Raw genomic sequence first — 27,651 nt, 5'->3', positions numbered from 1 at the left:
CAAACCAAACGGGCGAGCGTGCGTTGCCGTGGCGCGACGTTCTGCAAAATCATACGCAGCAAGCAACTCACAAACGCACGAGCAATACGCGCTTACGTGTACGGTGGCGTGACGTGCCGCAATGTTCGTTCGATATGCACCGATTGCTCGAAAGCGATATAAATTTGATCGACGAAATCGAAAACGACAGCCTCCCCATCTACCCCAAAACTCATTGCATTTATGCGCTCAGTTATGCGATTGATGCGATTAACGATACCCATCATGCTCAGTGGTGCAGTTTTCCTTCTCTCTCTTCGCTGCTTGCTGTAAGCGTAGAGGGGGAGAAATCGTCCGCCAATTGATTGCCAATTTTCAATTCTATAAATGCGCTTTGCCATCTTCTACCTTCTCCCTCCCTTCGGGGGTCGTTCAATATTTGAACGGCCCCTTTTAGACCGGCGCGACGAGAGCGGGTGTGCTACCGGTGCATGAAAAGGTGGAAAATTATTCCAGAGGCACGTGCGAAAATGGTTTATAGGAACGCGTTTTCAAATTTGCGCACCGGTTTTTTTTTGTGCGTTTCTTTCACACTCTCTCCTCATTTACGCAGGGTAAGCTGCGTTTATGGAAAATATTTTATGATCATTTATTTTGCGGCGAATGGCGAACATGCGGGCGCGCGTGGGCAGCCATTCTGCATAATGCCGCCATCTTGAACGCATTAGAAAGATGGATTAACGATTGTTTTAATGAGGTCTATAAAATGCAGCTGCAGATGAGTCTCAATTTCTAATAACAATGCTCATAGGACTCATGGTTTGCATAAACGATGTGTTTTTGCAATGCATGCATGAGTTCGTTTCTAGTATCATAAAGAATCTAGTTATCTTTATTAAACAAGCTGTTTATTTTTATTATCATCAATTCAAACAAATCATACTAAAACCATCATTAAAAAGCCACAAACGTTTCAGGTGCTCTTAAGACTTTATGAGCTTTTAATATGTCTTTCCATGATTTCATACCATAAAGTTATTCCTCATTCCGACAAGATTTCAAAGCAATGAAAACAATCATTAAAAACAATGAAATGTGATCGTTTCCATTTTTATCGAAATCTCTCGTAACTCCCAGAATTTGCTTCATAAGGATATTTAGCCTGTTGGATTTTGTTTTTGCTTCATCCACCCAAAACAGAATCTTCCCAATCCTGTCCACTTCCTTTATCCTTCAGAGATCCTACTTCAAAATCTTTTATTTTCTTTGCAACTGTGCGAATTTAAAATGATCGAGAATGGGATTGTGAGATTCGTAAACGAAAACTTATGACAACGAATTTACTCCAAGCCCCATTTGGCCACCGAATAGAGGGAATGGTGGCTGACCGGTGAGGGACGCGTTTGTGCTCTAGATTTATTGACCAAAGTTGGTTCGCAATAAACTTCGCCACTGCAGCTGCAGGAGTGAGGAGAGTGTAAAGTTTGTGGCAACACATGGCAATACTTTACTGTCCCTTGGCACAAAATGGGACGTGAAAGTTGATCGTACATATCAAACGCACGATTAAAAACGCCTTAAAGAGAACCAATTCTATCTCCTTAAAGGTATCTGTTAAAAGTTAGTATCAAAGAGGCTCGCATTATAGGAAAATGGTTGAAAAATAGCTCCAGTGCAGATGAGGAAAACCAGCTAAAAGCTACAATATCCTATTGCATTTATAAGATTAGGCATCTAATTCTATCATATCATTTCCTTTCCCAAGCAAGCGGCATAAGGGAGTGAAATCGTGCCATCAATTAGTGGTAACAGGTACAAGATTTCTTATATCCATTGCTCGATACGTCATTGCACACCCTGAATCCTTTATAATACCACAAATGCTTAACGCGATAATGCGCCAGATATCCAGCGTCTTAACGTCCAATCAATCATAGGTCCTCCAAAACACCCCTTCCTCTCCCATTTCAACATTTATTGGCGCGTACAGCATGTATTTGTATGGCCTTTACACCAAGAAATTGCGGAAAAAATAGCTGTATAGTCCAATCAAACGATCCACACAAAAAAAACAACACATACCATCGATGTTCGAGTTTGACAGATGTTGCCTTTCATAATGCCCTCGCGGCGAAGCGCCTCCAGTAATCGCCGTCCACGGAACATGGCTTCCCCCCAAGTTGCCGTGGCTCGAACCGAACCGAGCGGATTGAGTCATATTAAATTGAAACTGTAGCATTAGCTGGGAGACCGACTGACTGTTTCTCCATCATCTATTTAATCAACCAACCAGAACCCGTACATTTGCACACATGCACAAACACAAACTTACACGCAAATGTCAGCTTCCACAGCGCCACGAGAATCGTACGGACGGATGCACTTTCGATTGCATTAAGAAGCAGACAAGTGAGAAATAGAAGCAGCGGAGACTTGAACGTTCGCTCTCTACCGAACGCCCAACCCACTAGAAGAAGGGGTAAGGCAAAGAGAAGGTAACAGTAGCCGGCTTCGTACGGTGGTTTTACACTCAACTTCACTTTCCGCATAGCTAATCCAGCGGTTTCGCTAGGCAGCTGGCACCACACACTCCGGCGCATAGATATATGTATGTGCGGGACTGCGGTACACGTACTCGGGGCATTCATTTACATTCCAATCAAGTGAGGACTCCATCAACTGCAAAGCCTGGCAGCACAGTGATGAAGCGCCCAAGATGATGAAGGTGGTTATGGAATACACACACACAGAAATAGTGGGAAGACACTGTACAATAAATCTACAACAAGAAAAAAACCTCTCCATCAAACCTCTGGCACTAGAAACCCAGTTACTCGTTTGAGCAGATCAAAACTAGCTTGTAGGGGTAGTTCCTGTGGGGAAATGAGTACTAATCGGGGGAGTAAAAAGAGTTGCAGAGGAACAGTCAGCAAAGTAGATACTTTTAATTTTGCATGCAGACAGATCCCGCCCATCCCGGAGCATGTTCCAGTACATCACAAACACTACATGGCGTAAGCAGTGATAGTCGAAAGGTAGTCTTTATCGCTAACGGTTTCGGGCCGCCTCCAACAAGTGCCTACTTCTCCTTCGTCTATTCCAGCCTCTTATCCCGATGAGAGGCAAGCCAACAACGGCCAAGATGTTCCAGTTTTCAGGTTCCCGTTCCTTTTTGTGCCAGCACTTCAGAAAAGCATCAGCGATAACAACATGCTGATAAAAATGTTACACCGATACACACCGATTGATACCGCTCTTCCGCTCTTTTCGGCGGGGCCTCTTCTGCCGTGAACATCTAACCAGTACCGGGGAGGGCAACATATGCTTTTCCCGTACCGTACCGTTGCACGGCGGACGCCCCATCGACGTTAATAACCCGCTACGTGCTGGTGGTCGTGTGAAGCAAAACATCCGACAAAACAGAACCTCCGGGCAACGGATACAGACAGATGCGGGAGTTGGTTCCGCTAGCTATATCACACACGCAGGAGGAGCTTTGGCTCTCAGAGCAACTTTTTGCGCATTGTGGTCACATTCCTCCATTTCAGCGAAACGTAGAAATAAACTCCAGCGAAATTAAGTCCAATTTAATTATCCCGGGATGCGTCACCGTTGGAGCTGGATGCTGAAAAACTTTGCGACCTCGCCTCGAACAAGTTTGTGTATTTGTGGAGCCTTCTGCTTTTAAGAGGGGCTGCTGCAATGATGCTGGAATCTGTTTCGAGCGATGCTCGTTAGGGACTTTTCGCGTAAAGAATTAACCTAGTCACATTACACCAAACCTGGTTGGCTGTGATTATTGTAAGCCAGTTGCGGAGGAGACTCGACGTCAGGCGAAAACAAACAGACGGTCAATTGTGATTGGTTTCGAGCAAACACCGTCAACACATGGCCACCAATAAACTCCATCAACCAGCATTATCCCGACGAGGTAGCGCAAACTAAATTCCCAGTCAACGGGAACGGCGGCCAAAGAGCGTTGTTTCCACCACTTCCTTCCACTCGACATCCACAAATTACACGCGCAATAACGTACGCAGAAGAGGTGTCGATAAGACTTATTACCCTCATTCCGTTGTTTGTGTTGTTCGTATATTTATATACATATTGCTTTGCTCTCCACCCAGCCGCTGATAATCCACCCGACCGCAAACGTCAGCTGCCAGTGCTTTCGGAATTCAAACACTCCAAAAAACGCTTTCTGTAGTTGTTTGTGCCGCTAACTTTTCTCCCCCTAACACAGTACGGGTTGGTTAAAGTTGTTCTCACCCCAGGTGTGTCTGTGTGTGCTGGCAGCAAATTTGTTCTCCCACAAACCGCCAGGCTGAAGCCTACCAAAGTCTCGCTGGCGCAAAATGCGCAAAAAGGCTAGCATCCAACCGTGTCAATGACTTCTAGCATCGTGTATGTGCTGCCACAGGAGTTCACAGTGCCCTGGCAGCCAGTGCAACGGTGCGAGGAAAACTTACAAACGTCACCACCACACCTGACGGAAGGCGGGAAGGGAGCGTGTGCCAAAGTCAAATGAAATCCAGCTGCCACAGTGCACAGCGCGCAGTTGGCATTGCACGGAGCAGTAACCTAACCCGATCAGTTCCCCCCGCAACCCCTGCGGCTCCCGGTCCTTATCGGTGTGGAATGTTGTATCATGTTGCGGGCTACTACAGTTACTAGCGCAATGGTGTGGCGGGGTGGCGGCAGACCCGGGAGCGACCAACAGACGGGTGAGTAGCCTTCGCACGCCAAAAAACCGGACGTTTGCGTGTGACGAGCGCGATTGACGGTGCAAGGGGGTGTGTAAAGGGAGGAGTCAGTCCTCGAGGTATGTGGCTGTCTGTGAGGGAAAGTATCGAAGGCTCGTGATAAGATAGCGCTCAACATGACTCGACCGTGGGCAGTGTTTGTTGGACATCCATTAATGAATGAACTTCGGATGGGAAAAGTTGAAAACAGTAATTCTGACATTATCAAGAGATCACAACTTAATAAATATATCCTTGCGGTAATTCACTTAATAACAAACGAACTTCTTCTTAAAGAATCAGGTTTCATTTTGAAGGCGGCCAACAGATGCAATTGAAGCTCGTCTAACCCTCAATGACAGGCAATGAGCACCCTCAATGCAAGGTCTGTTACGGAAAAAACAAACTAGAGGCATGTCGGAGTGGCGGCTCATCGAATGAACGATAATAAATAACTCCCCACTGTAGCAGTGCCGTATCGGATGGCGCATCATATCGGCGATGATAAGGGAACACACAACACTTCAAAGTGCCTCCACCAACACACTGAGGCGAGATTCTTGGCGATTCAACGATTCACATTGAAATGTAACACCAAAATCACTTGACCGTAACGTGACCATAACGGAGCTACAGTGGACACCACAGTGGAACGTATCATAAATTGGTCAAATTGTTTTCAAGCGAATACAGATCGGATCAATTGTATGTAGGCAATGAATATTGATGAACGCATTTAATGCCCTCCTCCTTCTAGAAAGCATAAAACGCAATTGAGATGAACAATAAATACACGATAAACAAAGACACAGAACATACAAGGACGGGTAAATTTGTTGTCAAGATGATCTGTTGCGTCATTTGAGGCTTTAATTGACGTTCAGTTGTGTCATGACAACTTTAATTCTTATTGACGTGTTGCATCGAAACGAAAATCTCATGTGATAAGTTTAGCTTTGCTTTTGAAGTTTTCGAATACAGCTGATGCTCATTTTCCATTTTACTTTCATCATTTTTAAAAGCAAATTATCCGTCGCATTAAGGAAGGTGACACGCTTTAGCACACTTCAACGAGCTTTAATACCCAATTTATCTGTAAATTTTGGGATGCGTGGTGGTAAAAACGCTTGCCAAATGGTGGTGCCTTCATCCAGAAGCAAAAGCTTTAACCTGACACAGCATCCGTACCGAGCCAAGCTGCTGATATATGCTCAGTCAGCATGTGGTCGAAAGCTATTAAAGCGCACAAATTTAAAACAAGGCAACGAATTTACACGCATTACCATATTGCTTTCCTGTTCGCATTTTTTGCCTCCTTTTAACTGACGGTGCAAATAACGCCCAACATATACGAGGCAGCTCTTTATGTTGGCTTCATCGTTCACCGCTTCGTGTCAAAGGGGAAAACGAAAAGCACAGCCAAACGAATCCTTTAGAAGATTAGCATTTGCGAATAGATAGAGCGGTAGCGAGCTCGCACGGGAAAAGCCTTTTTCCTCTTTATCATCCTTCAGCCATACCTGGAAGTAGAGTACAAAAAAGGAGGGAAGATAAATACATTAGCTTTTCACACTCACAACATAACATTTTCATTTTGAAAGGGTAAGCCTTTTTCCATTCTCGGATTTGAAAAAAAAAGAAATGGGGAAATTGAAAGGTAACTCTTACTTTTATCATGTGAATACGTTCGTAGAATGACCGTGAAATTCATTCATTCATTCATTTGTATTTATTTCTTAGATGTACATTAATCCTGAATTACAATTTAGTATTTTACATCGGTACCGGAGTTTCCATAACGCGATATTTCGTTGATTTTTCTTGCACTTGGCATTGTGGACACTATTCCTGATGTTAAATGAATTTGACGTATTGATGGAGGAAAAATTACAAAAAAACCTCTTAATTTGGCTGTATTTTCTAAACTATGTACTAACTTATTATTTTATAAACTATACTAGGGGAACTAATTCATATTGGGATTTGCAATTAGGGAGAAAGAGAAAAAAAGGTAGTATTTACAAATATAAGTATCGTTTTAGATGAGGTTTTGTAGTGTATGTATGCCACTATTTGTGCATTTAGATCGATATTTAATATTGATTTTTTCTATAAACTCGCTAATCCTGTCAATTTTAGCTTTTCTATGAATAATGCTTGTACTGTACCAAGGCGGGAGATTTAGTATTCGTTTTAAGAATTTGTTTTGAAATATTTGCATTTTCTTTATGTGTGTTTTTGCACTGTTTCTCCATATTGGTGATGCATAGGTAATTATAGGTCTTACTAACGATTTGTACATAAGAAGTTTGTTTCGTAAATTCAATTTAGAGTTTCTATTACTAAATGGGTAAAGAATTCTAATCGCATTTGTGCCGCTAACTAATTTTTCTTCAATGTGTTTTTGAAATGTAAGCTTTTTATCTAATACTACTCCTAAATATTTAACGGTGTTATTCCAAGGAATTTCATTATTATTTATCGTAAGTGAACTATTTGGGAGATTTCTTGCGCTTCGGCACCTCGTGAAATATATTGCTTCCGTTTTTCCATCGTTAATTTTTAGCTTCCACTGCTCACAGAAGGTCACATATTTTCGTATGCCTTTGCTGAGGCTACACAATATGCTATCGGGATTGGAACTAGATGAGCTGATAGCAAAATCATCAGCAAAGGCGTATTTCTTAACTCCTTTCATTTTAGGTATATCGCTTGTAAATATATTAAATAGTATTGGGGACAGCACACTGCCTTGGGGCAGGCCGGCAAGTGGTTTAAAGGGTTCAGAATGATAAGAATGAAGATGAACGGAGCCAGATCGATTCGACAAGAAGGATTTAATGAGAAGAATTAATTTGTGGGGAAAATTGTTGCTGATCAATTTGAATATTAGTCCATCGTGCCATACTGTGTCAAATGCCTTTTCGAGATCAAGTGTAACTAGTCCTGTAGATTTTTTAATATTTCGATTCGATGTTATAGTGTTAGCGAGTCTATTTAATTGGTGAGTGGTGGCAAAATTGGCTTGAAATCCAAATTGGAAAGAAGGGATGATGTTATGAGACTTGGTATGAGAATCTAGCTTTTTTAATATGATCTTTTCGAAGATTTTACCCATACAGCTTAGTATGCTTATCGGTCTGTAATTTGCCGGAATCTTGGGGTCCTTTTTTGGTTTTGCTATGGGAATGATTTTCGCTATTTTCCAATTTTCAGGATAGTAGTTCAATTTTAAGCAGCTATTTAAGATAAAGCATAACAAAATTATTCCTTTTCTTGGTAAATGTTTTAATGCGTTGTTACTTATAAGGTCAGTACCAATCGACTTTTTTGTTTTTAAAGTTTTTATAATTTTATAAATTTCCTTTGGCTTCACAAGATGAGGCGGATTTATATTTACTCTTTCTGTATGATAGTTAAGAAACTGGGTTATTAAGGGGTCAATTTGTGCAGTTAATGGACTTGGACTGTTTAAAGTGGTGTTATTGGCATTCGCAAAATGAGCTTTTAATACTTCACTTTTTTCCTTTGGCGTGAGAAGTATTCTATCGTTTGCTTTGAGGTGAGGAATGGAGGTAGAGCAGCCTTTGATTATTTTTATAGATGTCCATAGTTTACTATTGTTTATGTTTTTAGAAGTATTAATTTTTGTTAAATTTCGAGACCATGACATATTTCGGTATTGGGATATATCATTTTTAATTTGATTTGCTAGTTCGTTGTAATGATCTTTAAGTGTCAAGTTTCTTCTGTTTCTTTGCCATCTACGTCTTACTGAGTCTCGTATTTTGATTTTGGATTTAATATTTTCAGGTAACACTAAAGTGAATCTAACTGGGTTGAATACTGGTATAGCATTGTTTTGTGCCAAAGTGATTGTTTTAGTTAAGTACGTTACCATTGTATCGATCTGGAAGGTGTTAATTATGTTTTGGAGGTTTAGTGAGGCGAGATTAATACGGCTGTTAATGATGTTTTTAAATAGAGGCCAGTTTGCTGCGGCATAATTTGGCATCCCATAAGGGGATTTGCTGATGATTTTACTGTCGATAGTTTTGAACAGGATGGGTAAGTGATCTGATGAAAATATTTTTAGTGTACAAGGGGGAGTTATATCGATTCGGCCATTTGCAAGAATTAGGTCAAGAGTAGAAGGTGATCGTCTGTGACAGCTTGGAATATAAGTGGGCTCGTTGGGGCTATGAAGGGAAAAGGTTCCTGTTTGAATTACATCAAATAGGATTTTACCCATACTATTGCCTTTGATGCAATTCCACAAGCGGTGCCGGGCGTTAAAATCTCCGCAAATTAGTGATTTTCCTTTAAGCTTACTTATTTTTCTTAAATCGTTATGGAAACTAACATGGTCGGAATTTGAACCAGGGTTATAAATTGATAATATAGCTAAGGGACCAGCTACTAATTTAACATTAATTCCTATGCATTCAATAACTTTGAGATCCAGTGCATGTAAAACTTCATGCGGTACTTCTTTTGCTACAACAATAGCCACTCCGCCTTTTTCACCGGTAGTTCTATCTAGTCTATGTACAATAAAGTTTGGGTGTGAGAAACGAGTTTGGGGTTTCAGGAAGGTTTCACTAATTGTAGCTATATCTATCTTTCTCTCTATTAAGGTATTGAAAAATTCATCTTTTTTTGTATGAATACCATTTGCATTCCATGATATGATTTTAAGTGTCCTAGGAGATTCAGACATGGGAGAAGCAATACTTTGCAGTTACCTTGATGATAACGGTGATGAGATCTTGTTTTGAGCGGACTGAGCTCATGCGAGCGAACACATCTTCGATGATTTCGCCTATTTCGTCTATCGCGAACATGTCCGCTTCGGGTGTATGTGTTCTATTTCGCTCGCTAAACAAGCCGGCGTAGGTAGGCGTTCTGCTATTCGGTGTAGCGATCGTTGGTGTGGGAGCGTTTTGTCGATGTAGCGGTGGGAACATCTCGTGTCGTAAGGCGAACGTCGGGGCGCTTTGCTTCTTGTTCCGTGTGTTGGTAGATGGACGGGATTTGCAACCACGGTAATTCGCAGTGTGGTGTTCGTTGCAATTTGCACAGCAGAGCTTATTTGTGGCGATTTTGCCATCAGGATTTAATGTGCTCTGTGATAGAGGGCAGGTTTTTGAAGTGTGCGTGCCAGCGCATTTCACACATATGGACGGGAGAAAGCAGTTTGCGCTACCATGGCCAAACTTTTGGCAGTTTGAACACTGGATTGGCCCGTTTTTTTGGTTGTAGTATTCGAAGTAAACACGATGATGGTTTATCGCTCGTACATTTTTTAGTTCGGCTAATGTTATCGAACCTTTAGTGAAATGTAAGAGGTACATTGCTTGGTCACTGTACCTTTTGTTTTTGATTGCCAAGCTCTTCACTGCAATTGGATTGACGTTATTTTCTTCTAGAGCACTTTTGATATCGTGCAAGTCCATAACGGGTAGGCCAAATACTACGACTTTTGTCGTCCTATCATCCGCGAGTTGATGCGTGTAGAAGGATACTTTCTGATCCTCAAATAGACTTTTTATTTTGCGAAAGTCGTCGACGGATGAAAATGTTACCACAATTCCTTTTCTGGTTTGGCTCGTTGTGTAGTTTACTACATGTGCTGCTACAATACGTCGGTGTACATCACTAACACTAGTACCCGTTACGATGATTGGCGGTATGCGTGTATTCTTTTGCTGGACGTTCTCGCTCGTGTGTGTAGATCGTGGATTGCGTTGCGGTTTAGGATACACAGCATCCATTTCTGCGTCGTTGTCCGTAAGGAGATCAAATTCGTTGTTAGTACGAATATTGGACGATGCTGACTCTCTTAAGCGTTGGAATTCCTCAAGAGGGATGGTAATACTTCTTGTCCGTTTGGACGCACCGGTTTTTACTCGGCCCATTGCTGGAGCCCGAGTGGCCAAGGCCGACAACCTTTTCTTCTTAATTTTTTTTGCTTTTTTATCTCTTCACTTGGTAACGAAACACATCCGAACGCGTCGGTGGTTAGGTGAAGACTGAATGACCGTGAAAAATATGCTGCGAATGTTTTGATACCTTTGCCAACTGAGTAAATAGAAACTTATTCCGAACGAAAGCAATTCCTTGCACAAAACATACGGAGAGCAAAAAAATCGTTCTCTTTACTCTTTACGTAAATTATTCGTTATGCAAAATTAAAAGTGAACATTAAAAACATGACATCTAGCCCCAGAACATAATTTTCAGGTGTTGAAAGCAACCTCCAACACGGCCAGCACGCACGCACCAACTTTTACATCACCTCCCGAAGAAACATTGCCACGACGCACGCAATTATGTGACAGACCGGGAGCGAAAAATCGCCTTCTCAGCCACCCGACCCGAAGGAGAGGCAAAATCCATTGCACCGGGAACGGCACCAACCCCGCACGGAACAAATCGGATCAACCGCCAGTGCATTCGGGGAACGCGCAAAAGAACACGGCTGCGTACGCAAAAGGCGAAAGCGATACAGAAAGGCTACGCCGCCCCGGCAGCATATCAAGCTAAATCGTACCGGATTGGCATCGGATTAAGATCAAACAGGTTACACGCCAGGTTACGGTGGAGTGCACCCAACCCAGCGCTTTTGCGTTGCCTTTTCGCATCCCACGCGTTTGCGTAGCCCTCCACCATGGCTGTCATGGATTTGGTTTGCCAATTCGATGGAAGAGCTTACGCTTTTGCAAACAACACAAACAAAAATGCGGAAATCATACAAAGCGGGAGATAAAGACTGGAGAGGAAAAGGCGAAAAAAAACGACAAAAAATGCCGGCGCTTCCCAAAACGCCCATCATCATCATCAGCAGCAGCATCAGACTCTTCAAGCCATAAGGGCAAACTTTGAAATTGTAACGCGCAGCACACAGCACAAGACACCTCCACCACGCCCCCACCGAGGGCTGCACTTACGCAATTTCGAAACCTTAAATTCCGGTTTTCTGCGCACAAAAAAGCGACACGCATACCCGTCAATGAATCATTGAACTCGCTTTGCTCGGTGTAAACTTTTACTCTTTCACACAAACACAAACGGGCGGCGGCGGCGGCCGACCGGTCGGGTGCAGAAGGGGCACCACCGTTTCCGTTTCACTTTCGCTTTTTGGCGTGGCATGTAATGGCAGCGGGTGGACGTGGGAGGGCAGTTGACAAACACTGTGCAGAAAGAGTAACGTAAAAATTTAAAGAAACAACCCTCCACCCTTCTCTGCCAACTGGGAATTGTGTTATAATTTCGCGCCTTATGCCGGGCGTCTTGAGTGCCGGCGCTGTCTGAGTGTCTCTCCCTTGAGGTTTAACAGTACGGGGTTGACCTCCCACGACATCCACACATTGTGGGGAATAGGGACGCCGTTCTGCTTGTGCTGCGCCATATGGGGGCGAACCGCACTGCACCCTGGCGCGAGTGCAAAATCTCCGAAAGCAGCGCCAATCCACAACAGCGAAGCCATAGGAAGCGAGGAACAAATTTTGTACCACGCGCTAATCCCACACAAACACACACACACAGTATTCCCGGTGGATGATATGGCTGTGAATAGAGATACACACACACACACGCTACGACTTACGTAATCCAACACGTAAGCGCCCGTGGCACCCGGAAATGGGACTAATTCTACGACAACAGAATTAACCACACGCGCGTTAGGTGCACGCGTTAAGAAGGTAGTTCCCCGTTTTGCACATACGATCCTCACAGGGGTGTCGAATTTCTGCACACAAATCACGCAAACGTGGAATATGAACACCTCTGGGCGGCCCTTCCATATGTGTCCACGCTCAGGGTCGATATTGGAAACATCAGCAAAAACGGGCAAAACGCCACAGAAATATTGCTGCTGCTGCTCGGTCAGATGGAAAAGGCCAACGCACGTACTCTTGCGTAGGTGGTACTGCAACAAAGGCAAGCAGCAGAAGAAGAGGTGAATGAAGAGGGCAATAGACGAACAACGAACCAAAAAAAAAAAAAATACATGAAACTAAACACAAAACGGAAGTGATGTTGCAACGCACATCGTTTGGTGCGGTATGGGGATTTTTTTCGGACAAATACGGACACGCTGCGTTGCTCTTGTTTGGTATCTTCACATTTCAGTGGTACGGTGTCATGGTCAGGTTTCTGCTACGGTTAAGTCTTCGCGCATAAGTGGGCCGTTTTTCTGCTGACCGATTTTTGACCTTCATTTCGCCAGACTAATGTTGGGCTAGAGACGAATGTTCAACTAAGCAGAACCACCTCGTGATTGGTGTGTTTGCCTTTGCCAAAAGCAAAATAACATATATACACACACCATTTTCGAATCGTGTGAGTGACGCGAGATTTGTCATCGGGTTACTTGTGCGGCGCAGACAAACTGTCTGCAAGTCACCTGTCGTCACATCGTCGCTTCGAGAATATGCTCACAAAACTCCGGCGTTGACAGACAAGTGGAGGGAGCGAAACGAGTCAGTCTCAGTTGGCATAAGGGAATCAACAGTTAAATATTAACATATAAGTATAAGGAATAAAACGAACATGCAAGGACAAAAAAAATAATAATGAAAATAAAATGTGCAAGACAGGAGATGAAAGAGCAAACGATGATATAGAAGATCAATTTAATTTGAAAAGATATGTTATGAAGAAAACCAAAAATTTCATAAAACAAGAACTATCAACACATGTTATAAATCAGGGCACCAAAGCACAAAGACACAATAACCTTATTGATTACTGAGTGAAGAGCGGACCAGTCGATACGCTGATAATAAACCGAAACAACCAACACAACCATGCACCTGCCGCCATGTGGGTTAGCAAACAATTAAAGCACTACAAATTTCGAGCCAAGGTCGAGGCCTGGGGCCTAACACACATACAGCGTCATAAAGATAAAAAATAAACAAACAGATAGTGTGCTACGGGGAGCAGAATCGATATGGCCAAGGCAGCCGAAGCAGGGGCGATAGGGAGACAAGTATGCGGACAGTTTAAACTTGACACTTGATGCTTGGTTTGAGAAAGTGCAAAGTGTGCTAGAAACATACGGCCACTGTGTACAACACTCACTCCACACACCACGTGCATAAACATTATATTCAGAGTAGTAAAACGAAACCATGCAACATCCCACACCGGTCTGAGTGTGTTTGTTTGATGTGTATGGCGAAGGCAATGATCAATTGTGGTGAAAAGTAACAATGAAGCAAAGCGATCGACACCAGGAATGGAAAATTTGTATTTATATTTACATTAGTATATTTGGTAAATGGAACATATAAAACTAACAATAGTCCTTCGAGGCGGATTTCAACCTTTACGTGTTTGATTCGGTTTTTTTTAAAGATGTAATGGTTAAAATGTCTCATCCCCATCGACACTCCTGACCAGTGTTGCGAACGGTGATAGTCGTCGACATAAAATTTTACAAAATGATACTTTTTGAAGCATCGCATTCTAGATCCACGCATTCATTCGACAATCACGGAAAAAAATATCATTTGACACGATGATATTTTTTCTGCTACAATCATTTGACTTTTTGATTTTGCCGTACCTCAAGTGAACTAGATCTTCATCGAAAATGGGTCCTTTTTTCGTGTTTTCGCGTGAATTTCTATACTCCTGTAAGAGAATACCATTTTCCTGGTTCACTGAGTGAAAATATCAAGTAGTCTAATGGCTTAGTATCGGTAAACGCACGATTAAGCAGTTCTGGATTCTCACTGAAAAATGTCAAATGACATTCATTCTACATTTTTTGCAATCATGTCATCGCAAAAGCATTGATTGTAAATGCACAAATGATTGTCGCTTTTGGAAAGTCGTGTCATGGTAACCATGAATATCAAGATCAAAAAATGATTTTGACACCCGCTTACTGCGAATATCATAAAAAAATGTCGACAATTAACAACACTGCTCCTGACATAAACACTTATGTCAAAAACGATTTAACAGTAACTAATTAATCAATTAGAATAGATAAAACCAATATTGGTCCTTCGAACCGGATTGAACGGATTGGATGTTTGATTTAGAATATATTATTTCAATATTTCTCATTACCGATCAGTGAAAACCTGCTCATCACCTTCGACTCCCCTAAAGTAAACACTCGCTGCCGTTGTGGTGTTTATCACTTTGCTAATACTTTGCACCACGCTCACAATACTAACCCCCATTTACTATCCCATTAGGACGGTGAAAGATGATCGCTCGCTCAAACAAAGATAACCTTCTCCTTCGGTGCTGATCAGCAGCAACACATTACCATAACGCACCGCCGCATGCAGAGGATACGCGAAATGATTTATCATTTGCCGAAGCACGAGCGAAAATGCGTCCGTTCGCGGATCGTTTGATTTCCATTCCGCCCCAAATCGACCGACTAACCTCAATACATCGGTAATACTACTTCTCCACACCCACACACACACCACGGGGAAAAATTCAAGTTTACGGCTTTTGCATCTCCCTGCAAACGGAAATCTTTTTATAAACCAAACAACGATTCGAACAGCAAACACGAGTGTGTTACTACCCCGTGCGACAAAACGGTGCAGCGCCACACAAAAAAAACAGAATGTTCGTAGCGGCATTTTTCATCTCTGCAAACGAGGATCGTGTAAGGGTTTATAGGTTGCAGCACTTGACGGACAATCTACCACCCACTTGACAGGCTGTATTAAGTACCAATGTTAAGTCCCTGTACAAGTAGCAATGTCAGGAAGTACACTAAGACAAAACAATGTCATATAGCAATGTCAGTTGAATCAGCCATGTCATGAGGGATAGAGGAGCAACTTAATTTTATTTGAAACGAAATCTACACAACACGCTAATTCCCCAACAATTGGCCTGAAGATACAATAATAAACAAATTAAATAAACACAACTAATGGTTTTACGATTGCACACATCAAACGTTTGACTTTCACAATTTACCGACACAAAACAGCACATCATTTGCGCCTCAATACTACACCGCAAATAGAGAAGCGATGTCACATATCTCTCTTCATAACAAATAACAACCAGCCGCCAGCCAGGGTAAGCGCTGATTAGACCGTACAATTATTGTAGAAATCCATTCACACCCTTTAGTGCGCGCTGCTGATCGATACGTAGCTGTCCGCCGCATTCCCTACATTATCACTTGCCCGTGTCACAATTCGCAAGTCTATCACGCGTCTCGTGCATCGCAATGCCGGTGCCAAAGGCTAATTTTCACAGCCCGCTAATGAGGTTAGGTAAACATGACACACAACGGGGGAAAGAGACCTAGAGGCATTTAACACACATCCGCTTTATCCTAGAGGCAAAGTGTCGGCTTTGTGAACCAGTGATTGACACGCGAATGTGACGCGTTGAAAAAATGGGATTAGTGAAATGATTTGTTTTAGTATCGCGATTGGCGACAAAGGGCTCAACGATTGTAAATAAATCGAAACACAAAGCTCTAGATTCCATCGCGAAGGTCATTTTTGTTTTCATGAATAGGATGAACCATGCTTTATTTCACACAGAAATAGTTGAGAGGCATGAAACAAAATTGGTTTGAAAATTAATAATAAAATTACTTTTTCATTTGATATTTGAACTCAGATATACTGTCTCACAATTTCACGCTTCAAAATAAATGCTCACTAGTGAATACGAAAGTCTGAAATGTTTTGCTGGTTGTCCTATCTAATCAACCATTTATTTTACTTGTCCTGTCGCAAACGCGCCGACCAACTGTCCCAATTTAATCGTATTTAATCGAACAAATAGACCCAAATTAGTATTTGCACACATCCCCATCGTTTTCCGTTCTTCAGTTTCAATCGTTATGGATTTGACGGGTCAAAGGATTTTTTTGAAGGAGAAAAAACCCCAATAAATCTGACACCAATTAATGTGACCAATTAATGCCACTCGTTGAACGTTGGCACCGAATTTAGGGTGCAATATAAATGAACTGATTGATTTGGACAGAGTCGATGTTTGGGAGATGATTGCCATGGTATGCATGGGACCGGCTCGTTCCAATGGCCAAATCGTGCGGCCAAATGTCGGGTTAAAACAAGCAGAGCAAGCAAAAATTTAAACAAACTATTCCAAATATGCCGGACACGTTTTTTTCGTTCTTTTCTCACTCTCAGTCATGCTACTGGCCTCGACACAAGGGCCATTTGTTTCGAAAAGTTTTGGCAACGGACCGAGGTTTGGAGGGCTACTTGGAAATGTACAAAAATACACACAAACACGCGCGCGGCACATGAAAATATGAGCAGAGGTCAAATGCGAATTGGAGCGAAACAGAAATGTAGTCACCCATGCGATGGATGGATTCGGAAATCGATGCAAAAGGCAGGATTTGCGAGAGGATTTGTGACGAGCCGAGTCACAGAGCCAGTGGTTGAATGTGTTTAACGAAGGTTTTGAAGGGCACGTGAACCGCCAGTTTGGACATGTGCACGCATATGGTTAAGACAGCCCCGACCTGCCAAACCGGTGTTATGGACGTTATACAGCGGCGGGATTGGTTTGCCAAAATACCATCATGGGGAGATCTTGCAAGGAAAACGGGAAGTACTGAAAGACTAGCAGCAGGTGCAAGAGAGTTGTTCCAGGAAATGGCAGGACATGGCTAACAAGAATGTCATTAAAATTGACAACAAACCTCAAAGTTTTGAGAGTGAAGCGTGGTCGTTTATAATTGAAATACCTGCGGCAAATGCTTGTGAGCCTCCTTTTCGTTATCTGAAACATCCATAGGATCAAGTAGTCTGAGTTTTTATTTCTTGTGGATGAATACATGTGTGTGTTTTTCTTATCATTACAACGATTTGGAGATGTTGGCTTAACGATTTCAACATTACAGCATTCAATTTTACTCTGTAAGTTCTAGGTATGATGTCAAAGACAAGACTTGAACTCACAACCTTCCGAGCATACAACGGAGGACTTTACCAAGGTACCATCAGTCATCTCTACAGCAACATACGCAAATAATGCATTTTAATATTAGCTTCTGAGTTACACTATCAGTGACATTTTCAGGAAATTATTCTAAGATTCGTACCTACCCGTCACTTTGCGACATACACACTTCAACCCTATCTGATAGCAACACGATTTAGAGTTATGCAAGGAATAAATCCGCCAAAAAGGACACACACAGTACACACGAAAAGGAAGAGTTCAAGCAAAGTTTTCCTCACGCCTGTATACCATTGAATTGACGGATTGATTCCATCATGAAGTGTATCTGTACGTGCCATTCTTCCAGTAAATGGTAACGATGATCCACCAGTAACGGAACGGATGCTGGTGCTACGTGCTGCTGTTGGATGCTGTATGGGAAAATCAATTTTTCCAAGAAACGGGTTGCGGACAGATCTGTCGGCACCCATGTTAAGAACGAGGTATAGAGTTTCAACAAAAAAAGATGTAGTAGACGCGAAGAATCAGCACCTCAAGACATGACAGCGTGATAGGTTACATCTTGTTATTTTTTCTTCGGAGAAAATCAAGAGGCTTCCTCCAGGAAAAGTGTAGTAATTTCCAAGTTCAAAAATATACTGAGCATGAATGAATCGATTTTTCACACACACAGACGCACATGTGCCTCTACACTATCGAAACCCACTTTACAGTTGGAATACATCTAGTATAGCTCGCTCCTGTGTTTGATTTACCCTTCGTGAATAATTAATCACACCGTTCAAATGGTTCGATTGAGCGCTGCCGATTCGACCACCGACCTGCAGAGTAAATAGTGCTTTCTTATGCAAACCGATGCTACCCAAGCATGGTTAGGTGCAACCCAACGCTGCCAACAAATCGATCCACATTAGCCATTTCACTGTTGAACATCGATTTTAAGCCGAGTGATTGAACTTTAAAGCCACGGACTGCTGTTGCTTGCAAGACCACCACGTACCATGTGAGTGGTGTGTGTGTGTAATGTGATGAGAAACAACAGGTCCGAAGGAGTGGAAATTACTAATTACACACACGCATACACGATTACATGCAGCCGTGGGTGAGAAGTGAGGGTCCGGTGGGGATTCCGGCTACCATGTGCACCATTTTCCCACGATGTCTTCTTCATCGAGCTGAAGCTGAGGGCGCAATTGAAAATGGTGTGGAAAGGGGGGGATACAAATCCAGCAATTTTCTCCGCGTGAGGTAAACACTACGTACAATCGCTCCAGTGTGCTTGGGCCCGACCTCTACCGGACCCGGGACATCAAAACAACAAAAAATGCTGGACACGACACCCGAAGGAGAGCCGGCAGGTTACATGGTGAAATATGTAATACACACTCGCACGCCCACGCCTCACGCGTTGCAAAATGGAAAAGGCATGTCTCGGGGTTTTTTTTCTCTCCCTCTCTCTTGGAGCGGAGGGCATACGGGCAAAGGGTTGAACCTGTGTTGTACTTGTTTTTTGCTTGCTTGCTTGTTATTACTACAAACATAGCGCCGAAGAGAAAGGGAAAGTTATTGCCATACTGTTACGTCGTATCTGGAAGGGGTAGAAGTGGAGCAGATGCGGTAAAGGGAAAGATGAAACGAATCGCGCAGAAAAATGGATAAAATGGTCCACGTAAAAGCTTTCGATCAAAAGCGGGTGGGAATTGCTGCACCGTTTGCTTTCTTTTGTCAATTTTTAATTCTTCGTCGTTCTACCAAGGTGTCACACGTATTCCACGAGAACAAAAGAACATCCTATCGTTTCAAAAGAGCCCTCCCCTTCATTAAATACACAACAGCATTATGGTATTTCACACGAAATATGCAACGCATTTTAAGCTGTACGGCAAATCGTTTGAACTCTGGTTTATCATCAACACGTGTCACCGACACCGACACAAACACGTACACACCTTGGCGCGTTAATTCAAACTTACCCTGTTGTGTTCGATGACTACCCATTTAGACGGTGACAAGCGCTGGGATGACACAAAAACAAGCGTCAACAGCAGCCGCCGCCGCCACAGATTGAAATTTGTGCAAGCGATGCAACCTGCACGCTGCCTTGCCTCCAACTCCAACTCCGAGTACATCCGGCACTGGGGCTGTTGCAACATAACCATCAAGGTCAAGTGCCCCCCCCCTGATCCACCGATTGGCCGAAATTCAGAGAAGGTAGGTAGGTGCGGAGCAGCCCCGGCGCACGATGTGTTTTTGTGTACCACGCTTCCGATGCCAAACTCATTCACCACGAAACCACTACACTCAGAGCGGGCTTAGAGACCACATTAACACGGAGAGGGGGTGGAGATGATCATCACCGTTCATCCCCAATGGTGGTACACAAATTCATTAGGTCGCAAGCGCGCGGGGTTAACGGCGACAGAGCAGCCAAACACACACACACGAAACCCCTCGCACAAACCGTTGTCACCGATTTAGAATCACTGCAGGCAGACACAACCACACATGCGATGGTTTTAGGATAAATTGGGAGCACGTGGCGCAGGGATGGGAGGGAAAACGAATGAGGGGGGGTTTCACTGTGAAGGTGTCACGATGTCACGAAGCAAATTGACAGCCTTGAATATTTCGGTAGGAATTTATATCTTCTTCGCGCGGCAGGAATTAATTTACATCGTCGGCATGTAAATGTCAGCAGCGGATTTGCGCGGCCCCTTAAAATTGATTGCCTTAAGCTTGTCGCAGTTTAATGGGCGGGGGGAGGGGGATTTGTGTGCTGCATTTCATAACTGTACTGGATTGATAGATACCATTAATTGCTCCAGTAGAACCATTTGGAAGTTTGCAACAACTCTTAATAACACATTTTTCGCTCAAGAACCACAGTTGCTACTACATTCAAACTTTCACATCCATCACTCTTCAAAAATACATTTGCATTGATTGAACTTTCTGGCCGTTTTGTTCAAAACGTTAAATGCACAAAATGAACCACTTTCATCCACTCACGCGTCTTAAAATGCGACACACTACTCATTACAACTTACACAATCGTTGCCCTCTTTAAAATAAACTGCTGCACTTAAAACTGCATCCGAAACGAAAACCGAAACCTTCTGCACCCTCGCAGCGAAACGACCTACCGGAGCGCGCAAATAAAATAAGATCCAAAAACAAAACCACACACACACACACACTCTCGATCCCGAAAAGCGGTTACAAAATCGCGCAACCCACTTGCGCGAAGAACCTGTGTGCTCCGAGGGCGGGGGGTAGGCCGCCAGGCGCCGGCCAACTTCTTCTAACGTTGCGCGTTGATTTCAAAACCAAAACCGTCTGCCCACCACGTGTGGTGCATGCGAACGCGCTGAATTCTCATTCACAACTAAAAACACTGCCCGGCACTAAACAGCGTCGACCGTTCGGCAAACCATTCACCCCGACGCGCGCGAGACGATGTTTGTGTGTGTAGCACAGGATGAAGAGAGAGAGAGAGAGGCGAGAGTGGATGCGGCGGAGGAGCTGGTGCAATGATACTCCCCAATCACTTTAAGTAGAGGGAGGAAGCGGGGCATTGGCGGTGAGTTTTTGCCCTTTTCTCCCTTCTCTTCGTGCGCAAAAACACTGAAGCATGCCGGCGGGAAATAAAAGCCGGGAGAAACAGCATAGAATGAGCGAGCGAGAGAGAAGGTAAACCGAGGCGATGTTTTGCGATGTTTTTTCTGGTTCGGTTGGTGGTTCTTCGGTGCACGATTCGCTCTTTGTGCTATGCTCTGGAATCCAATTGCCGAAGCTGGCCACATTCTTATGCTCGCTCTGACTTTGCCGAGTTTTTCCCAAACATCTCTAGCTTCGGAAAATTCGTTTGATCTGACCAGCTGAATTTTCCCACAAACAAATGTGTGAAGAAGCATGTGCGTTATTTAAACAACGCTCTCTTTGGTGGCCACTTCTAAGCGGCATCTCTCTTCCCATGCCTCACTCGTCTGTTCGTTACAATCAAAATAAAATCAAACCAAAATACCTCAAACACAGACACAGCTGGTCGATTTTCTTTCCCTTTTTTGCTGCCATTCTGCCACAAACTTTCAAACACCTTTCTACCTTCTCTCACTCTCTCTCTCTTTCCTTATATATTCATTCTCATGTGACTCCCTTTAATGCTCCCCGCTTCCCGCTTGCGTAGAGTGCGTGCTGAAGGGACTTCATCAATGAATTCAAGTACGCAGCCGGCGGGCATATAGATAGCTCTCTGAAGAAGCTGTGTGCGGGGCGGAATGAGAAGAAGAAAAAAACGCAACAAAAACACCCCGACTATGTACGCAGACCGGCCCATACACATGCCGCAGACAACATTCCGCCACCGTAACAGTTAGCGGTGCGTTGCTTCGTGTCGTCATCAACGCCATCATCCGCCAAAGGAAAAGGGCTGCCACTTTCTTTTTGTGCTTGCGCCTCTCCCTTTGGCAGCGGCATCGTTTGGCGCATTCTTTGCCACTGTAGAGCGACGACGCGTGTTCCGTTCGACCCGCGGGCTATCGGTTTTTAGTGTCGCACGCATGCACGCACGCACAACACGTTTAGATGCGCGATTTTGTTGTTGCCGTCGGGCGTGTGATCAGTTGTGGTACACAAACACGCAGCAACGGTTCAAAAACAAACAGCTGATTCCCATTTTCGACAGAAGGGGCGGAAGGCAGATGTTTAGGGAGCTATTAGGTTTATTTATATTCTACGCATACCCCAGAATAGTGTAGGCAGATATTTAGCTAAATAAAGAAGACATCAACGATGTAAAACCAATATTTGGATGATCGTGTAGATGCGTGAAATGATTTTTATTTATTACATTAGTACTTCAATATTATTTCAAAAATACTATCGAATTCTGAGGATTTTAAATTAGTCGTCTCTTGATGCCAAACAAACGCAATTCTATTTATTTGTCCTATCTTGTAGGTCGTGTAGCCTTTTCCTAACCTCAAACAAATGCTCTAGCTTTCCTGGAGATTGAAAAAAACGGGGTTAAGAATTCCATCCACGCTAAAATTAAACAAAATTACAAACAAATGAAATGCGCACGCGGAACCACACCTTGATGAGCTTAATAGATCCGCAATTGAGCTCACCTTACTAACCCAGCTATACTGCCATTTGACCTTAAACTTTAACCGATGCCAAAAATGCGTAAACTCCCAAAAGAAGAAGAGAAAACGGTTCAATTGCGTAATGAGCGTGCATAAAGCATCAAAATTGCGTTCCCAAAAAAAAGAGCAGATGCGCCAACTTTATCCCAAAATGAACAGCAAACCACACAACAAAAAAAAACAGAACGATTAACAAAGAAAGCAAACACCGTTTTAATTTGCTTTAGAGCTCCGCACAAACTCATCTCCCGACACAGCCCCAGGCTCCCATATTCGGGGTTTGACTTCCTAAGCGCCAAGCGTGTTACCGCGGGATGCCTTCCTTCTTCTTTTTTTTCGGGGCTAATGAACAACAAATGCGAAGGTTGAAAAGCGTCCGTTAGCGAAAAGTTTTCCCCTCCCCGAGGGGCGGACAGGGAATGGCAGCCTAATTTGGCAGCTCATTCCGGGTCGGTGGTATGAATCCAGCCCAAAACGCAGGTGAACTACTTGCCGTTCATCATTAAAAAGCACTAACCCCTTTTCCCACCCAGCTGGTGTTGATGGGGGTCCCCCGGGGGTACGATAACAGAACGCAATAACAAAGAGGCAAAACAACGGTACGATCAACTGTGGTTTTTGGTGAAAATAGAAGCAAAGCAAGCGCACAAATTGTGAACCGCACCTGATAGGCGCGGGCTGAATGATGAATGCGTAGTTTAGTGTTGATCTACTTCACGCTAAGAGAGATCTTGCTCTGTAAGTGATGCTCCTCCTTTTCGGGACTTTCAAGAGTTTCCCGTTTAGTGTTGAAGTGGTACCGCTTACACACCTTCTCTACGCAACAGATCGGTGGTTATGATCTGTTCTAAGTGTTTTTCACTTTGTCTAGCCCTCTTGGGCAATCCAACCAAGCTTAATGTGCAAAGTGTTAAAAGAGAATAGATAGCGATCACCACTCGAATGGTTAGATTCTATCAAGTAGCAAAAACAATTTTAACGAGCCTGATGGATCGGATGGCGTAGATTTGTTCAGTTATTATGCCACATTAATACAATTGACGTGGAATGGAGTATCAAGATAGAAAACTAATTCGTTAATGTTTTTTTTTTTTTTTTTTGAGAAAAGCCTTTCATGTTTGGCTTAGCACTCTAGTGCTTAATTTATTGATTGAGCGTCTTCGAAGCATCATGCAAGGGAAAAGCGATGGAAATACTGCGTTTTGAAAATTCATACCGAATATCGTATGCGAAAAGCATGTACAATAACGCACCAAAGCAATAAAGCACACTCGTTAATTAAAACAAACGATCCGTTTTCCATTACCAGCTTCAATCAGTGTACGACGCTATAGCTGGTGGGGTGCAATTTGTGTGTTGCAGCAAAAAAATATTATCCCAAACCGAGCGACTCATAGAAAGTGCTTCAAATTCCTATAAAGCACGAATTTCGTTATCGTCTAAACTTTGCGCTGCTTTCTGCCCATAGAACCATAACGGCACGAAAGAATCCCATACCAATCGCGAAATGATTTGCTGACTCGCTGGTGGCGCTCGCGCGCGTGATCTATTCCCGGGCAACCTTGGCAAATCGAGAAGGTACGGCAGGTACACACCAACAAAGTAACTGCCCAAACCACCAAACACACCCTCCCCCCCAACACGAAACCAATTCGAACAGCGAATTAATGAATGGAATGAATTATGGCACCTCGTGTACAGTGTAAATACAGCGTGTGATCGGATGTGCTGTGGGGGAGAGAGAGTAGGGAGATGCGATGGATATAACGGATAGAAAACTTTCTTCGTTAGTGGTAAGAGGTGGGAGTGTGGATTATTTGTGCGAGAATGTTAATTGAAACAATCTCTTAAGGTTTGTTTAAATTTCTCTACCATGCGGTTTGCTTTTAATTGGAAAGATGGATATACTATAGAAGGATTAATGTGATACCGTCGTGGCAGCTCGATGGTGGCATGTTTAGATGCAAAAACTGCTGCACAGCCGGATGGGATTAAATTCTCGCTTGGAACAAATGCTGATTTGAATCAAAGGTTTTAACAAACAAATCCGTTATGTTTTGGTCCTACAGTTATTGTTAAATAACATGGCGATTGCAACGAGATATGTTAAACAGTATCAATAAATAAAATAATAGAAGAAACTAAGAATAACATCAAAAGTATGTTATCATATATATTCCATCATCATATATTCCAAAAGAACGTTAAGAACATATTTCAAAGCAAAGAAAGTGGACAATGCGGACATGAAAATGGGAGAAGTAAAGCAGAATGATAAATTGAGTGAAATTTCCCAAAAAATAAACCATGGGAATGAGAGGTTCAAAGTGTAAAACGGGCAGAAAAGAATACTTGACCGCAAGCAAGTCTCGTGAGAGAGAGCTGCCGTAGCAGAGAAGCATCATCATGATCGAGAGTGTTGTGGTCGTTTCGGGAAATAAAGAACCAAGCCACTGGCTGGCTAACATGTGTATGTACCTGTGGAATGTACAGTGCGTTGCCAAAAAAAACCAAATCAATGTAAAAATTACCAAACTAATCAATCAAGATAACAATCAATCAAGCTCTATATAAATCTTAAAAAAGTATATAAGCTTTGCATAACAGATAAAACACTAATCAAACTTGGCAAAGAACAAAAAGCCCTGAAAAAGGGAAACGCACTGTACCTGCTACATCTTTTTACCGGACAGAGAAGCGGATAGAGGAGCAGAGAGTAAGGGCATGAAAAAACTGGGACACCACGATCGCATCTCCGGAACGAACCGGTAAAACAAGCGCTGCGAAACATCCGAAACCAAGAAGAAGAAGCAGAAGAACACTCCACAACCGAAGGGAAAAGCAGGCAAGCCGGATCAGCGAGCGCAGAGACTGGGCTGATGACGATTTTTATGTGCGCGCATCTCGGGAGGCGGGAACATGCATGCATGATGAGAGGCCACGACCACCCCCCCCCCCCCCCCCCGCTCTGCCACTAGGTCGGACGGGGTGTGGGACGGGGCGTGGTAGGCTAGTTTTGAATTTCGCCAACAAGCCAGTTCCGTTACGGTTGGTGTGGCTCGGTGGAGGAGCGGTTTTTTTTCGCTCATTGCAATACACCCAACTCCACGGCGATAGACACAGACACAAGGTCATAAAACCTAGATGTGATCAAGAGCAGAAGGATCACGATAGCACGACGATGATGATGACGATGATGGCTGTTTGTGAACACAGCGCGAGAGATTCAAAAGCACGAGGTGGCAAAACGTGTTTTTGTTCGGAACTGTTTTGAACCCAACCGAACGGAGGGAAGAGACCCGCCCGGAGACAAGACCCGAGCGTTGTTGCGCAAATTCGCGAATTTTTTACCATTTTTAATGCCCCTCCCGTTCCACATGTTTTGCCTGTTACCTCCCCTACTGTACCTTGTCTTGTCGGAGCGAATGAGCACGGCCAATGTATGCATGCTCTGGGGCCACCGTCTGGTCAGTCTTGTTTTATGCTGGTATGCGTAAGTGTGTGTGTGTGTGAAACATGTTTTTGTGGTTTTTTGTGTTCTGCAACAACAGCAACCCTTCGGGACGCTACAATGAAGCCAACGTGCGCGCAGTGCGGCTTGCACAAACGATTCCGGATCATTGTACGAATAACATCATCACACACGCAACACCACCACACACGGGTGGTTTGAAGTGACCGCGGTTCAAGGTGTGTTAGTGTATGTTACCGGTTGGGGAATCCAACCACCACCGGCTTGAGAGCATGGTTGAATTATCGAGTTAGAAACTAAACAGAATGTGGCCGATTCACGTCAAACTTTCAAACTTAGTTCCAATGGATCTAAGCCTTCTCTGAGGTTGTCTGAGCTCCTGATCACGAAGAGTTAATTCGTTTATTACTGTTCCGTTCGCAGACAGATTCGCAGGCTGTAACGATAACATTAGTGTGCTGGTTTAAAATTCCTAGCACGATTCCCCCTCCACATGTCTCCGGAAAAGGTTGTTTCTCTCAACATCTAGGAAAAACACACGGCAGCCCGGGAGAGCACATGAAACGCCGCTTACCATCGGTTCAGACATTCAACCAGACTCGATTTGCTTTCTTTTCACTGCACTGGGGCAAGGCGGTCGGCGTCTCGCCAGCAGACTGTTTTTGCTGAATGTGCTCTTATTTCCACTTTCTGGTTCCCTTTTTCCTTTCTGCATGTGTGCAGCGGGAACGGCCCAGTACGCAGTCACTTAGCGGCAGTAGTCAAACCCGGGAAAGGAATCGAGCAAAAGGAAAGCTTTTTTTTAGTGTAGCATTGAATGGTCTTGTTTTGATAGGGAGAGAGAGAGAGCAGGAATGCATTATTGATTAACCCTTAAAGTGCTAATATGGAATAAACCATCTCATTCAGGTGTCAGCAAAGCGTAAGAAAACAAGAGAATAAAAGCCTGATTTTGCCCAATAGTGACCATACGCCTCGATAGTTTAATTGTCAACGCGAGGCTACACATCACACTTGATCACAGTTCAAATCTCATTCCAACTCGAATTAGTAAATAATACAGCTCATAATAATTTAAGATGTTTGATGTGACGTATATAAACCCACACCCATTTAAATCAACGATGTTAAAACTCTAGAGTCATTATGCAACACTTGCAACACACAACACATACATTTAAATTAAGACCCTTTCATTGTGAAGCATGTTTCCCCAAAGGAGAGAGTCCGTTCCCTTGTTCCCCATTCCCGGGTGTGAAGAAAAACAGAATAAAAATAAAAAACAAACACGCACACCTTCACACATAATGGCTCCCCGAGTCACATTCCAACGAGGGGACAGTAAATGAAGTCCCCCGGG

The 27,651-nt window shown here is 43.4% G+C and overlaps 1 protein-coding gene across 14 annotated transcripts in view; it reads right to left on the bottom strand.

Annotated features, from left to right (window-relative positions):
- The window catches only part of LOC120955791 (protein phosphatase 1 regulatory subunit 12B-like), an 82,154-nt gene that overhangs the window by 50,870 nt on the left and 3,633 nt on the right, over positions 1-27,651 (bottom strand). For 2 of the 14 annotated variants that reach the window (XM_049609328.1, XM_040376946.2), the window contains exon 1: positions 20,816-21,071. The exons of 9 other annotated variants lie outside the window; for them this stretch is intronic. The gene's annotated coding sequence lies outside the window, so the exon portion shown is untranslated. 3 more of the 14 variants (XM_040376943.2, XM_040376948.2, XM_040376951.2) reach the window with 2 other exon arrangements.

Source organism: Anopheles coluzzii, chromosome 3 (assembly GCF_943734685.1).
Source record: "Anopheles coluzzii chromosome 3, AcolN3, whole genome shotgun sequence".
In the NCBI taxonomy this organism is placed as follows: Eukaryota; Metazoa; Arthropoda; class Insecta; order Diptera; family Culicidae; genus Anopheles; species Anopheles coluzzii.
Note: the sequence above shows the minus strand (reverse complement) of the source record. Positions and strands in the feature narration are given on the sequence as shown.